The sequence below is a fragment of the Periplaneta americana genome, chromosome 12 (assembly GCF_040183065.1).
Source record: "Periplaneta americana isolate PAMFEO1 chromosome 12, P.americana_PAMFEO1_priV1, whole genome shotgun sequence".
NCBI lineage: Eukaryota > Metazoa > Arthropoda > Insecta > Blattodea > Blattidae > Periplaneta > Periplaneta americana.
Window position 1 is genome coordinate 166220483 of NC_091128.1, and position 14645 is coordinate 166235127.

Below are 14645 nucleotides of genomic sequence, written 5' to 3' on the forward strand. Positions count from 1 at the left end.
GTTGCATTGGTAGAGCAGTGCATCGGCAGGTTGTATGAGACTTGGCAACCATGTGGTTCAGCCAGAGGCGGACTTGAAGCAAAATGGAGAGGTCGCGCAAGTGAAGTCCAGTTTGCAGTGTTGCCAAATATTTCACATTTAAAATTTCAGAAGTTTGATTGTTCGTGAAGTTACCATGTACTTCATGCACAATTTAGACTTCTAAGTCATCAATTATTAAACTTCATGAAGCGTTTGCATTACAAGGAGTCACTTTGTGACGGAATTAAACATTATTGCGGCCTCTTCCCACGTTGAGTGCTTAGCATGCGTCAGGGTTAGAGTTGAAGTGTTGGTGTTCGCCATTTTTCTAAATGACGAACGAGGCATAAAACTCTAGACCTACCTAATGGAACTTAGTTGTAATTGGTTACCTTTCTGACAACAAAAAAAAAAAAAATAACTTAATTTCATGTTCTGATTAATTCATGTTCTTGAATTGGTCAGGAAATTGTTGCTTTGTTTTGAAAATGATTGAAACTGGAAAGGTAACTATATATATATATAAAAATGGCGCATGTTCTGCACTAAAGAGCGAAGCAGTTTGAATTTTATGATCGCAAACTTAATGTGTGCAAAGTCATTAATGTAATGAATGAAAATAAATATAAAGTAACTCTAAAAGTTGATATATTATGATGTAAAGCTAGTAATGAATATCAGTAACAATTGTCAAATGATGCAAATAAATGATAAGTAATTGAATTATTACAAATAAATGATAGATAATTGAATATCAAATATTACAAATAAATAATTTAATATAAAATGTTCAAGATTTATGAAGTAAACAATAACAAATGAGTGTTTAACATGTATTGAAACAAATGAAAGTAAATAATAAATTATTTTTGCGATCATATTTAAGAGTGGTAGTATTTAGCAGGCTGTGGAGCTCACCCGGTCTCCTTGGCTACCGGTTCAGACGAGCGCAGAGAACCTGACACATGTGGATCCATGTCGGATTTCGTCTACGAACTCGACGAACACACACACCCGCGTTAACTGTCCCTTTAGGTAGAGGGCGGGTTCGACATGTGTCCAGATGTGAGGGGGCTCTACGCGAGTTAACAAAGCCAAATTCTTCCAAATTTGTAAACAAATACCACCATAAAAAGTGGTTGCGGCCATTATTAACTTCCCCCTCTCGATCCTGTGGCTCATCGTGCCGAGGGGGTGTCAACAAGGAAATGTGCCTCCATTTTGTAAGGACTTGCATCACACTGCACTTAAATTGTTTCATGTCGGAAAAAAATATTGTGAATAGTAACTAGGAAGGAAACAAATTATTGTAGACATTTTTACATAATAGATTTTTAATTTGAAATTGTTCTGGAATGGGAAAATTGTTTTTTTTTTTCGGAATAGTTTTTCAGAACTATTTACATTACTAGACAGATATTTGATAAGATTTTTGTTTTAATTGCACAATTTAAAATTGTGTAGCAGAACTAAATACAAGGAATTTCATATAATCCAATTACTTCTTCCAAATTGTTCTGCAAAATTTCAGTTTGGTTATATTTCTTTAGCAGAATTTCTTTGAAATACGAGGTCATTTCATAAATAATGTACACAAATTTTTATATTTGCACGTTTATTTTTTCTGTTTACAATCTGATATTGTCTCTCTGCTTCTAAATGACTGATTTCAAACATCTGGGAAGCTTTAATATTCCATCCAAGGCACCACTTCTGTTCATCTGTCGAATCGTTCAGGTAACTGTGGCAGAAAGCTCTTCCAGAGAAGCAAAACGACGTCCACGCATAGGTTCTTTCAACTTTGTAAAAAAGTCTGTTTGGTTGACGCATGTCCGGACTGTAGGGAGAGTGAGGCAACGCTTCCCATCCGTATTCACGCAGCTTTTTGTTTAAAACATTCCGATGTGCGGGAGGGCATAGTCATGGAGTGACCCAGCCTCGAGCAACTGAGGTCTGTTTTTGTGCTTTTTTGCTCATATTTTGCAAGAAGTTACGATAATACATTGTGATACTTGATCCGCATGGGATTCTGTCAAGATTCTTTAAGCAAAGATAACTTTCTTCACGCTTAAGGTCTTCGAAATTGTTTTGGTTGTGAGGTAGCTGTACCGCTCCACTCGTTGGCTTGTGATTTCAACTCCGACTTAGTTTGTAACCAAAGTTTCATCAATAGCGACAATTCGAACCAAGACCGCTTGATTTCAAACGTCGAATCTGATTCATCAAGGTTGTAATGTCCAGGCGTTTCTGCTTTTGTTCAGCAGTCGAGCAGCGAGGGATCCATCGCACAGAAGTTTTTCTCTTTAAATCGTTTGTCAGAATACGAAATATTGACGTTGGTGGAATCCCCGTGGCTTCAGAAAGTTCCAGACATGTTGCACGACGATCTTAAAAAGAATCTGCCTAAAGTTTCACACTTAGTTTGTTGTTTATCGGGCTTCCTGGTCTTAGATCGTCTGGTCATACGCCCATCAGAAAAACTGAGCCCAACGAGAAACTGTGCTACGGTTCACTATGAACTCATCACAAACTTCACTTAAAGCATTGGGTTTCTGTGGAGTCTTTGCAACTGAAAGTTTCGATCTTAATGTATCATCTTTAATCTTCAACAGTAACAGTACCCGAGACAGATACAGGCTCCATTTCTAGCTCTCGTTATTTAACCAGTCCGCTATGGATGAAACACGTGCTTCATGAATCTTTCAACTGTAGCTGACGTAATTTTCATTATTTATGAAAGGACTCCCGCATTTAATAGACCTACTTATTTCTACAAAAACTATAGATAGGGCCCTAACTGGAAAAGCTTCCCTATTCTCGAAATATGAAACTTACTTGCTTAATTTGTGCAAGTACCTTTACTCCATTTACAAAAATATTCCGGAATTGATTTCATTTTTGTACAAAACACAAATGCATCGGGTTTTGCGTAATTGTTAAAATTGATAATTTTCTTCAAAATATAAATAGAATTTTTTTTGTAATTCTTGAAATTACAGTAACGGCACATTTCCTTGGCTAAACAGGATCAGTTAAAATGTCAACAGTAGTTCATTAGAAGAATAATTATTGTATTTACAGGGCTTCCTCGCCAGAGGGGAGATAACAACCTCGCCAATATATGGACAACTCAAGATTTCCATTTAATGTAGCTAGTGGAATCTTGGTAATGAAGATATTGCAGTAAGTGGTTGATGTTAATACCAATATGTAAATCATTAAACGGTTTGGGATGTATTTATGAGCGGAGTGTGTATCTGAGTTACCGTGGCTAACAAGAAACACAGGCTGCGGCGCAACGTCACATTCTTAGTCCTAACATGGCCAACATTGAAAGAGTTTATTTAACAAGAGTTTAATATAGCAATTCCTTTGTTTTTTTTAGAACTTTGAACATATATTTACATTACGTGATTGTCAAGATGGCCATGACTAGACCACGATAATCACGTGACTATTCGTGTCGAAGCCGGTCTTTCTCGTTAGCCACGTGAATTACGGTGTGTTGGCTTTGGCCATTGTTGTTTATATCGGATTCTATGCAAGAAATGTTCTTACTATTCAGTCTTTGAGCTTTAAATTGTAAAATTTTATTCATGAATGAGTTGAACATGCGATTTATTAAAACGCACTGACATGTGTAAATTGAAGCGGTTTAGACTTAAATAGCTTGAGACGCCATTTTCGGTCTGGTGGGAAAGAATTCTATATTACAATATTACAATTTTGTATAACGCTGCATTTTTTCTTCTTTTAGAAAAGAATAGCTTAGAATTGAGGCTATCCAATGTAAAACTCGCCTTATCCAGGTAAAGTGATGTCAGAAAACGGGGGAAAAACCGTGATTGATATAGAGTTTTGCTTTCGATAGTGGTTTTTTGAGCTCTATGGAAGAGGAATTTGACAAGATTTGCACAGACTATATCGGTAGATAGCTGCGAGAAGTACAACATCCCATATGTAACTTTTTTTTTTTATTTTGGATAAGGCGAGTTTTGCACTTAGCCTCAATTATCGAATGGTCTTCTGCATTACTCACAATGAATTAATTCTTGAAATAAGTTATGGAATTTTATAAGACTTGTTTAAAACTACACTAAAGCAATTTCGATGTTAAATAAATCTCGTGTCATAAATAACATTGATTTGTTTGCAAGTATAGGAGTCTTCTAATGGGTTTAATCGGAAATCTAACCTGATTTTCAGACTCTTATATCTGACAAAAATACAGCCATCATTTTTATTGGTATTTATTCACCCAAATATTTATTTTTCAGTGATGGCCAGAAGTCTCATATCTGAAGGAACGGAAGAAATAGAAGTCACCATGCATCCGGAAATCCTTACTCAGTTGGGACTGTCAACAGAGATGGAATACAAGATTTTTGTGACGAGCACGTGTTTGCAGATGAGTACACTGTATCCATTTGTTCTGTACATTGTGTAAAAGGAATGCAGAGTCGAAGTAGCTATCGCTACTGTAGTTCTAATAAGTCGCCTGTTGAGAACTAGCGGAACTATGTCACTTATCTATAACTTTGGTTCCGACTTATCCCGTGGTTAGAAAGTTCGCTTACACGATCAGGAAATCGGTCAATCTTTGAACGCCAGTGTACAATGTCGACAGGTTTTGCGTAAACATTTGGCAACATGTTCCTTATTGAGATCATAAGCGGGCTTATTACAAAAATGAGAATTAAAAGCATTTTTTTTTTTTTTTTTTTTTTTTTTGCAAAAACAATTGACGCGATTGTTATTTTGAGTACTACACAAATCACCTGCAGTTCAAATATGACGATCACGTCTTCTTTGCCGCCAGCACTTCGATAAAATATTTCCTGGTGTGGGGAGAGGTGGAGGGTAACTAATAATTGCTTCACATTCACACTTAGCTCATTTAAGGAGCTTTGGTTCTTAATGGGCTCTTAAAATTATTTTGTACATAGTGATGTAAGACATTCTCATAAGTCTTGGTTAAGAAGACTAAGGATTTTCTGTCCCTTTGTTAATTTTCTTATCTACATTTGGAATAAATTGGTCAAGACTTGATCTGCATTTTTAAACTGACTGTCTATGGCACACTTAGGCCCAGTTGTATGATCGCAGGATAAATCTTGGAATAGCTATTCATGGAATAGCCTAACTATAGAATAAATGGAGTATCGTGTTGTATGACGTTAGTTTATTCAAAGGTTATCTATTCCATAGTTAGCCGAACTATGGAACAGAGGTTGGCAATATTTTAGATGGTGTTTTGTTTATAAGGTACATTCAGAATACCAGTAATTGTTGAAATTTATTTTCTGAACATATAATTATTTTGTGTACAGATTTTATTATAAAGAAATGAGTAAATCAAAATAAATTAGAAGTCAAATTATTAGATAGAAGATACACTTAAGCTAGTTGTGATGGTGAATGACTATAAGAACGTGCTAGAAATCAATCAAAAACTGATGCCATAGCTTTTAAACAAAGGACAAGAGAATGAGAGTCTATAGCTAGGTTATAATAATGCAAAACGTAATACTGATATATATTATTGTGCTATGAATTTGCTTAAATTTAATTTTAATTATTTAAAAAATTACAATTTCTTTATAATGATATTGTGAACTATTTTTACCTGTGTGTTATGTTCCAATCAATCAATCCCAGCACGCTTTAAGCAGTGACCAGTTTTAGACTGAATCTTGCCAGAAATTATTCATTGTTACACTCGTTTAATAAATAGTCTGTGCCTTATTTTTTTTTTATTTCCGCACTCAAAATTACATTATATGCAATTCATCATCACTATTTTATTCTCTAGATATAAATTTAACAGCTACTAAAAGCATGGAATAGCTAATTCGGAAGTTATCCTCCGAATAATGCACTGTTCCAAGTCGGTACAACACATTTCTCGCATAACCGTGGAATTAATTTTAACAGGACTTTATTCCGTGTTCGTACAACTGGACCTTAAACGTGTAGAATTTGAAGAAAATATTAAATAAGATTCTGTAACCGAAATTTGTGAATAGCCAATACCATTGTTGCTTGCTTGTTTCTTAATTTCGGCTCATAATGCAGTAGTGACAATCCTAGTGGATGTAAACATAAATTTATGATAGATTGTCGGACTGCAACGTTCTGAAACCCATAAACTATCGCTTTGGGATCTGACATGAAAAGATTAACTGCGATGAAACTAACAATGTAACCCTGAAGCGATCGTCAACTGAATCATGACCAACTAGAATTCCCATAATTGAAATGTGTTATAAAGTCGTATGTTTTCAGATGGTTTAAACGTAATTTAACATATTATACTTTATTATATAATTTTATATAACGAAGATGAATACCTATAATAGTACATTATGCAACGAGCCTATAATGAAGGTAATTAAGAAGCGAGTATGGATGTTTATGAAACGAGCGCAAGCGAGTTTCATAATTTTCATACGAGCTTCTTAATTACCATTAGAGGAGAGTTTCATACGACTTTTTATGCTCGACCATATTTCTAACTTGATATTATTAATTTTATTGTATCTGACCTGGAGCAATGTCCCGTATGTTGTGAGATGTGCGCAGACCCGAAAGTATTGATTTTTTCCGAGGAACAGATGCACATTGACCTTGCTAGGCCATAAGAACCTACAGAGATAACATTGAAATAAAATTAGACATTGAAAAACGAGATGACAAATTGAATTTATTTGAATATTATTTACAATTAACGCTAATTATTACAGTAACAGAACATAACCTTCTGCGACAGTATTGGATTTCCAGCCTCCGTGACTTTTCGCTAATTCTTTCGATTGCATATCCGAGAATAATCGATACTTGCGGTTTTATAACGGTAGAAAGCTGACCTGTCATTGGCTGAACAGTTGTAACCTGAGTCGTCATTGGCTGAAAGACGTGACCTTTAATGAGTAGGTGTACTTTAAATGACGTGCATTAAAGAACTGCTGCCAGGTGTATAATTACTACATTTCGGCATGGTCGAGCATAAAATCTGTAATACTTTAATTCAGCGTTTCTCAAACTTTTTTGAAGTGGGGACCATTTTTAAGTCGGAACAGTTCCGCGGACCACCTTACTCTTGTTCCCTTCGAAAGCAAATTTAACCATTTTTTTTAGCATCTCTTAGTACCAGTATACTTCTGTTTTAAAATAGAATTGATTCAAATTAATTAAAATTATTTTTACATTAGTATGAACTAATAAGCTAATGTTAATAGAAGAAAATTCACTTTTGTTTCTTTAATAATTCAAGGTTATTAGAGTTTGGATGATATTTAACTTGTTAAATAAAAAAATAAATATTGGTACTCATATTAATGAGATGGTTGAGCCTGCCGATTCTTGCACAGTTCTATATTTAGACGTACGCTGGTAAGCTTAAGTCTGAGATCGTCAGATACATCGATTCGATTTCGGTAGCCTACTTTGTTTTTATTAGAGTTAGTGATGAAAACCCTTTCTCACAGATACGTAGAAGCAAACCATTGTACAGTTCACTATATTCTCTTTTCACTTGTGATGAGGTACAGACATTAACCATACCTTCCGCTTGGAATTTCATTTTAAGTCCGATGTCATTCGAGAGTTCAATTAACTGTTCTTTCACTCAATGAAAGTTTGTTAGTTTCAATGTAACAATGAAAGTGATCACGAACCCATGAAAATCGTCATATTTACTTGGAAAATAAGTTTCAAATTGTGACCTCAGTGTTGTATTATTTGTGTACGACGTACAGTACGTGACCATTTCAATGTGCAGACTGAATATGGGCAAAACTATTAAGTCGTAAATACATGAAAAGGTTCGGTCCTCTATTATGAATTCGGGTGGTCCCTATTGGGTTACAGGGGTGGCGCCAGATGTGCAGGGAAAAGATGGCGAGAAACACCACATTCATAGTGCTTTAAATTCTTTTCTGTTGAGATTAGAATGGAAAATCGGTAGACGGATAGGGTAATAAATTTCATAAAATGTCAGTACTGGGAGAAATGGTAAAAGGCGATTGCCATGTGTCATTTACAAACTCTGAGATTTTCAGCTATAGAGTAACACTAAATTCGTTTGAATTTTATTTTTTCCTCTGCCTTTTTTGAAGGACCACAAGGACAGACCTGAAGGACACAGGTGCTCCGCGGACCATAGTTTGAGAAACGCTGCTTTAATTGATAGATATTTATTTATACAAAGTAAAATTAAATATAACTGATCAAACACGTATAAACAAACCTGTTCGGATGTACTTCCATCTATATAAAAGTATAAACGTTAATACACAATAAAAATAGTACATTATGTAACGAGCCTATAATGGTAGTAATTAAGACGCGAGTATGTTTATGAAACGAGCGCAAGCGAGTTTCATAATTTTCATACGAGAGTCTTAATTACCATTATAGGCAAGTTTCATACATTTCATGCTCGACCATATTTCTAACTTGAAATTATTCATAAGTATTCATGTTATTCTTATCTGACTGGGGAGCGGAACTGACCTTGTGCAATATCTTGTAAATTGTGAGATGTGCGCAGACGCGAAAGTATTGATTTTTTCCGAGAAACAAATGTCATTAACCTTGATATAATCTAGAGTAAAATAAACATTAATCTTGATATAACCTTGAAATTGATTTAGACATTGAAAAACGAGATGACAAATAGAATTTATTTTAATATTATTTACAATTAACGCTAATTATTATAGTAACAGAACGTAACCTTCTGCGACAATATTGGATTTCCAGCCTCCGTGACGTTTCGCTAGTTGTCTTTCGATTGCATATCAGATAATCGATACTTGCGCTTTCATAATGCTACAATGGTGTTTTCTGATTGGTGGAACACCTGAACTTTAATGAATAGGTGTACTTTAATGAGGTCCATTAAAGGGCGGCTACCAGGTGTATAATTACATTTCGGCATGGTCGAGCATAAAAATAAAAGTAAAAATGTCTTCTGTATGAAAAATACTTTTATGCTCGACCACGCCGAAATGTAGTAATTACACCTGGTAGCAATGCTTTAATGCATGCCATTAAATTACACCTATTCATTAAAGTTCAGCTCTTCAGCCAATGACAAGTCAGCTTTGTACCGTTATAAAACCGCAAGTATCGATTATTCTCGGATATGCAATCGAAAGACAACTAGCGAAAAGTCACGGAGGCTGGAAATCCAATACTGTCGCAGAAGGTTATGTTCTGTTACTGTAATAATTAGCGTTAATTGTAAATAGTAATCAAATAAATTCAATTTGTCATCTCGTTTTTCAATTCTAAATCAATTTCAACGTTATATCAGATTAATGTTAATCTTATTCTGTGCTAAGATAAATGAAATTCGGCCTCGGAAAAAATCAATACTTTCGCGTCTGCGAACATCTCACAATTCAGGTCAGTTCGCACATAACCATAAGAAGACCTAATTTTGAATAATTTCAAGTTAGCTTGCGCTCGTTTCATAAACATACTTGCGTCTTGATTACTACCATTATAGGCTCGTTGCATAATGTACTATTCCTTAGCTATGTAATTTTCCTATGTAAATGGGTCTCAATGTCCGAAGAACAGAATTATTTATATACATCGAAGTTTGACTAGTGTAATATGTATCTAGTCGGCGATGTATGCAATGGAGGGGGAAAGAGAGGCCACCCTATCCCGTTATCTCCTGGCCTAGTTGCCTCACGAGTAATGCCTCGTCACTTGTGAGGTCCAGATCTGTCTTGAGACAGTTGACTAAACAAAAAGATCGTAATATATTTCAAGAATGGAGTTCCTTTATTTACATATTTTAATCTTAATTCATGTATCAATGGTACTTTGAATTGCTGCTGCTATCTGTTTGCTAACAGATCTCATTAGAATCGCAAATAACTTTCACTTTTCTAAAAATTGTTAATGATTTACAGCTTTCAAGAAAGTGTCCAGTGATGCCGTGAAGTAAGCAGGGACATGGAGACAGAAATCGTTTTTTCTTGGACTGGACAACACGGTCCGTCCGTCTTTACCCTCGGAAAGAAGACACTTGCAAAGACGGCTGATTGCACGCTGGAGCCAGGTTGGAAGTTGTGAAGAAAAAAAATCCCTTCATCACGGAGCAAACCCGGGATCTTAAATTAGAAATCAATTGCTTAGTTACAGCGCACACAGCTGCTGTAAGATTTGTGATGTGGTAACTGTTCTACAACGAAGAGCTGTGGATGTATTGTAAATTTTGAAAGTCTCTTTTAACGTCAGTTTTCACTAGTAGAGCGTAGATGCATTGTAAGATTTTATGGTATCTCTTACCGTTGTAAACTCCATTAACTTCTACAAGACATTTATTGGTAACAATTAAATTGACTTCCTGTAACCCAGCTGTAAAATAAATTCATTGTTAATACAGAGTAATATCGATTTGTTTCTACTAGCCGTTAAAACGCCTCACCCTGTACCTTTCCTACCACAAACAGCAGGGCAATAGAGTGGAAGTGATGTAATTGCGTATATTGAAGGCCACAATAAAATACATTGAAATAATTTAAAAACTATTACGTGTGTTGTAATTTAGAAAAATATTTTTAATTTGCAAGAAAGCGCATTTTACTCAAAAATTGCAAATACATTAATCATTCCCCATAATTTTTTTTTTGTAAACGTCCGGAGAACCTCACAAGTGACACTGAGGGATCACTTATGATGCCACTAAGCCACGAGATGTAAGGTGGCTAAACCTGGTAAGGTTTAACTTCTCGGTAGAAATAAAACAAAGTCCCTTCAAATGAGGGTGGAAATTATAGGAGGGTTGTAAATTTTCAGCATTCCTTTCAAAACTTTGTTATTGTACAGGCTACCGGAACTATTTATTGAAAGAAAAGCTCAGTGACGGAACTCTACAGTACGAAGAGAGATATTTTGTTACATTATTTTGCGCTACAGAATGTATCAACTAGTCCCTTCCGCCACTGGCATCTCTTCACTCCCCCCATTGCAATAACACAGACGAGGTAAGAAATCTTTTTTTTTTTTTCACAATGAGAGAAGATTCATTACACAGACTTTAGTTCCTCCCCCCCCCCCTCCATTGTCGAGTAAAGCTCAGAATCTTACGGATATTAGTTACCAGTTGGTGCTGGTCCACCGCTGTGGAGTAAAGGTTAGCATATCTGACGGTGAAACGAGCGGGCACGGGTTCAAATCCTGGTTGGGACAAGTTACTGGTTGAGGTTCTTCCGAGGTTTTTCCTAAACTCATTAAGAGCAAATGCTGGGAAAGTTTCGGCGTTGGATCCTGGACTCGTTTCGCCGACATCACATTCATCGGTGAGATGCTACATAACTGCAGCAATTGTCTTAAAATAAATTGTCGACAAGAAAGAGAAATGCCTTTTGTTCTGAGAAGTACTCGTTTGCGACTAATATGGAATGGGAATTTTTTGTTGTACTCTATCCAAGGAATAGACTGTCACCACTAGGCCTACTTCCACTCTATAAAATATATTAGTGTCTTGTGTCAGTTGCCAGGACGACCCTGCTGCTGAAGACGCCCAAGTTACAGAAACGTAAAGTTAGTGCTTATCGCAGAAATTTTCTGTAGTAGAACTTGTTATTCAATCAGTCTCATAATACATATATACATGATTTGTATGATATTATTTTTTGTATGAAATATCTTGTAATGAAAAAATTAATTACTTCTAAAAATATCTATATAATAATAAATCTGTAGCCAAAATTTTTCTGGTAATTTTAGATTTTCCAAAAATAATTGGTGTTAACATGTATAATTAACAATCCTGAAACCGAAAATCGCTTTTATGAAATTTTTGTTCGTATGTCTCTCTGTATGTTTGTTACCTTTTCACGCGATAGTGGCTGAACGGATTTCGATGAAAATTGGAATATAAATTAAGTTCGTTGTAACTTAGATTTTAGGCTATATGGTATTAAAAATACGTCATTTAAAAGGGGGGGGTTATAAGGGGGCCTGAATTAAATCGAAATATCTCGCTTATTATTGATTTTTGTGAAAAATGTTACATAACAAAAGCTTCTTTAAAAATGATTTCCGATAAGTTTTATTCTATGCAAAATTTTGATAGGACTGATATTTAAGGATATACAAGACTTTTAAAATAACAATATAATAAATTTTCACCGCCTCTTCAGATTATAGCGTTGTTGTTCCTGCAGTAACTCCTAAGTGCAAAATATAAAATTTTTGAGTAGGAAGAAATAACATTTATTCATTCCATGGCAATGGTACATAGATCGTAAATTCTTACATTTTCGAAAGAAAGAAATATAATTACATATCTATCATTATGTATGCCTATGTTGTATCACTAAGTTATTTGAAGGGTTCAGAACCATAGTGGGCCAAGCGCCATTTACTGAAGACGTAGAAAACAAGGGTTGAAATTAAGTTATTACCATAATTCAATGGAACCATATAGCAAGTAATATAAAGTTTAAAATTAAATGATATGTCAATCTTCATTAAACTATGGTTGCATGTAATAATTAAGAAACATGTTAAAGGAATTGTCATTGCACCAAATGAGTGGCCTCTGGATCAAAATGATCGCATTTTAATTATTTAAATACAATTTAAATTAAGTAACATATTAAACGATTTATTCTTCTATCAAACACGAATGTTCCCTGGATCAAACGTCCTATTTTAATTACTTTATATTTATTTCTAATGGGTGCAGCGGAGCGCACGGGTACGGCTAGTACTAAATAAATTTGACGAGAGAGAGTTCATCCAAAGGGCTGGACTCGGGAAGGGTAGGCTACCCAAAACGCTCGTTGCATTTCCGCGTTGAATTGCAATACTTAAAAGTTGAAGCAAATAAGTAGTACAACGACGATCACCGGTAATGGAGATCAAAATGTGGTCGATTTGAGATACCAAAACTTTAGCGTCATGACTCCAAGCACCGAAGGTCTCCACAGCAAATGGGACAAAGATATAATTGTCTAAAAGATGAGCATATTTATTGACTTTCTTCTTCACGGCTAATTCAGCAGCAGATGCTGCGCGTCTGGAGGTATTCGGCAAGTGAGATGGAGCTAGTGTCAACGCAAGTGGAGTCCCAAATTAAAGATTTTCCTCTAGACCGTGGAATTAAGGTGAGACCATCGGGTCGTTTACCATCCGCGCGACTAATACCTGGTGGTTCCAAAAGAGACGGGATGCCACAAGAAGTCAGAGATCTTTTAAAGATATAATTGAGTGATGTATGTCTGGGAATGCGACCCTTGCTCCCCGCACAGCTGAGTGTGCATGATGGCCGTAAATATCAGCAATTCCTCCGCAAATACATTGGTGTGGCTGGCAGAGTTTACACCCAACGCGTAAAGCCATTGCGATTTTAAAGGATGTACTATCTATTAGGGTGTCGATGTGAGGAGAAGGTAATGCGTGTAACCAAGCTCCAGACTCACTCTCTTGAAGAGCTAGGAGACGTGCAATGTCTTGTTCGGATGTGAAAGAAGAAAGGAGTTTATCTAAAATTTTTTGGGAAAAGATAACGTCCCACTGCTTTTGAAATTCAGGATGGGCAGGAGGATGAGTGGTTTGTGAGGAAGTATACCAACTTGTCAGAGCATCACGCACATGACAGATTTCAACTGCATCAGAAATTTTCTTGGGTTGTTGAAATGTGAATTTTGTAAAGTTGAATAAAACATAGATTTATCAGGTGGGCAGATAGGAAAACATATCTAATCTCCGTTGAGATGGACTTCAAAATTATCAAAGAAAGTCTGAAGAAATTAATCGAATCACTAAAATTATTGCATGAAAAGTTTATGCTTTTCATGATTGTTGTGAACATGGTTGGCCTTATAAGGAGGTTTGGAATTTTAAATACCGTCTATATTTGTGACCCGTTGCGCCAAAGGGACCTAAAGTCGTGAAATGAAATTTTACAGGAGAACAAAATAACGAATTTGCGGTGTAAAAACTGCATTTCTATGTTTTGACATCTTGCGCTATCTGTAGGCTTTTTTACACACTAAACTAGAACGTAGTTTTACAGTGCTTCCACAGTATAAAAAAGATACAGTAGAGACAACTCTTGTCGGCACCTTTGAAGTTGCTGGTACTAAAATCAAGCTCAGGGAGGTCTAGTTCTCAATGAATCCAACCATGTCGCTAGTATCGGCAAAGCTAACAGCTGATTTTAGCGATCAGCTGTTCAGACATGCTAAACTTTCAGAATGAAGCTTTGTATTAACTGTTGTAATTACGCCTTTGTTCTGTAGTGATATTTATGTCTTATTATGTAGGTCTAATGAAAATTCACTTTTTCTTTTCAAAATATATATATAAAATTGCAGCGTTTATGATTGAAGTAAAACATAATATTAGGGAAGTGCTTACCGTTTTATTCTGTTTCTTCATATCCATTGAATTTCATCTTGGATCACAATATAGTGTAAAATACATACTGTACATCAGGGGAACATTTAATAAATAAACAAAAATTCGAGGTAACCTGTTATAATTAAAAATGCGTTCAGTATATATCCGATGTAGGCTACTAATTGTAGGCCTAACTACCAGGTGTAAAAAGAGGGCCTAATAATTATCTATTGCAACTTTTATCACATAAC

The 14645-nt window shown here is 35.5% G+C and overlaps 1 protein-coding gene across 1 annotated transcript in view; it reads right to left on the reverse strand.

Annotated features, from left to right (window-relative positions):
- LOC138711154 (inactive dipeptidyl peptidase 10) overlaps window positions 1–14645 on the reverse strand; it is a 491022-nt gene that overhangs the window by 23555 nt on the left and 452822 nt on the right. The gene's annotated exons all lie outside the window — the stretch shown is intronic.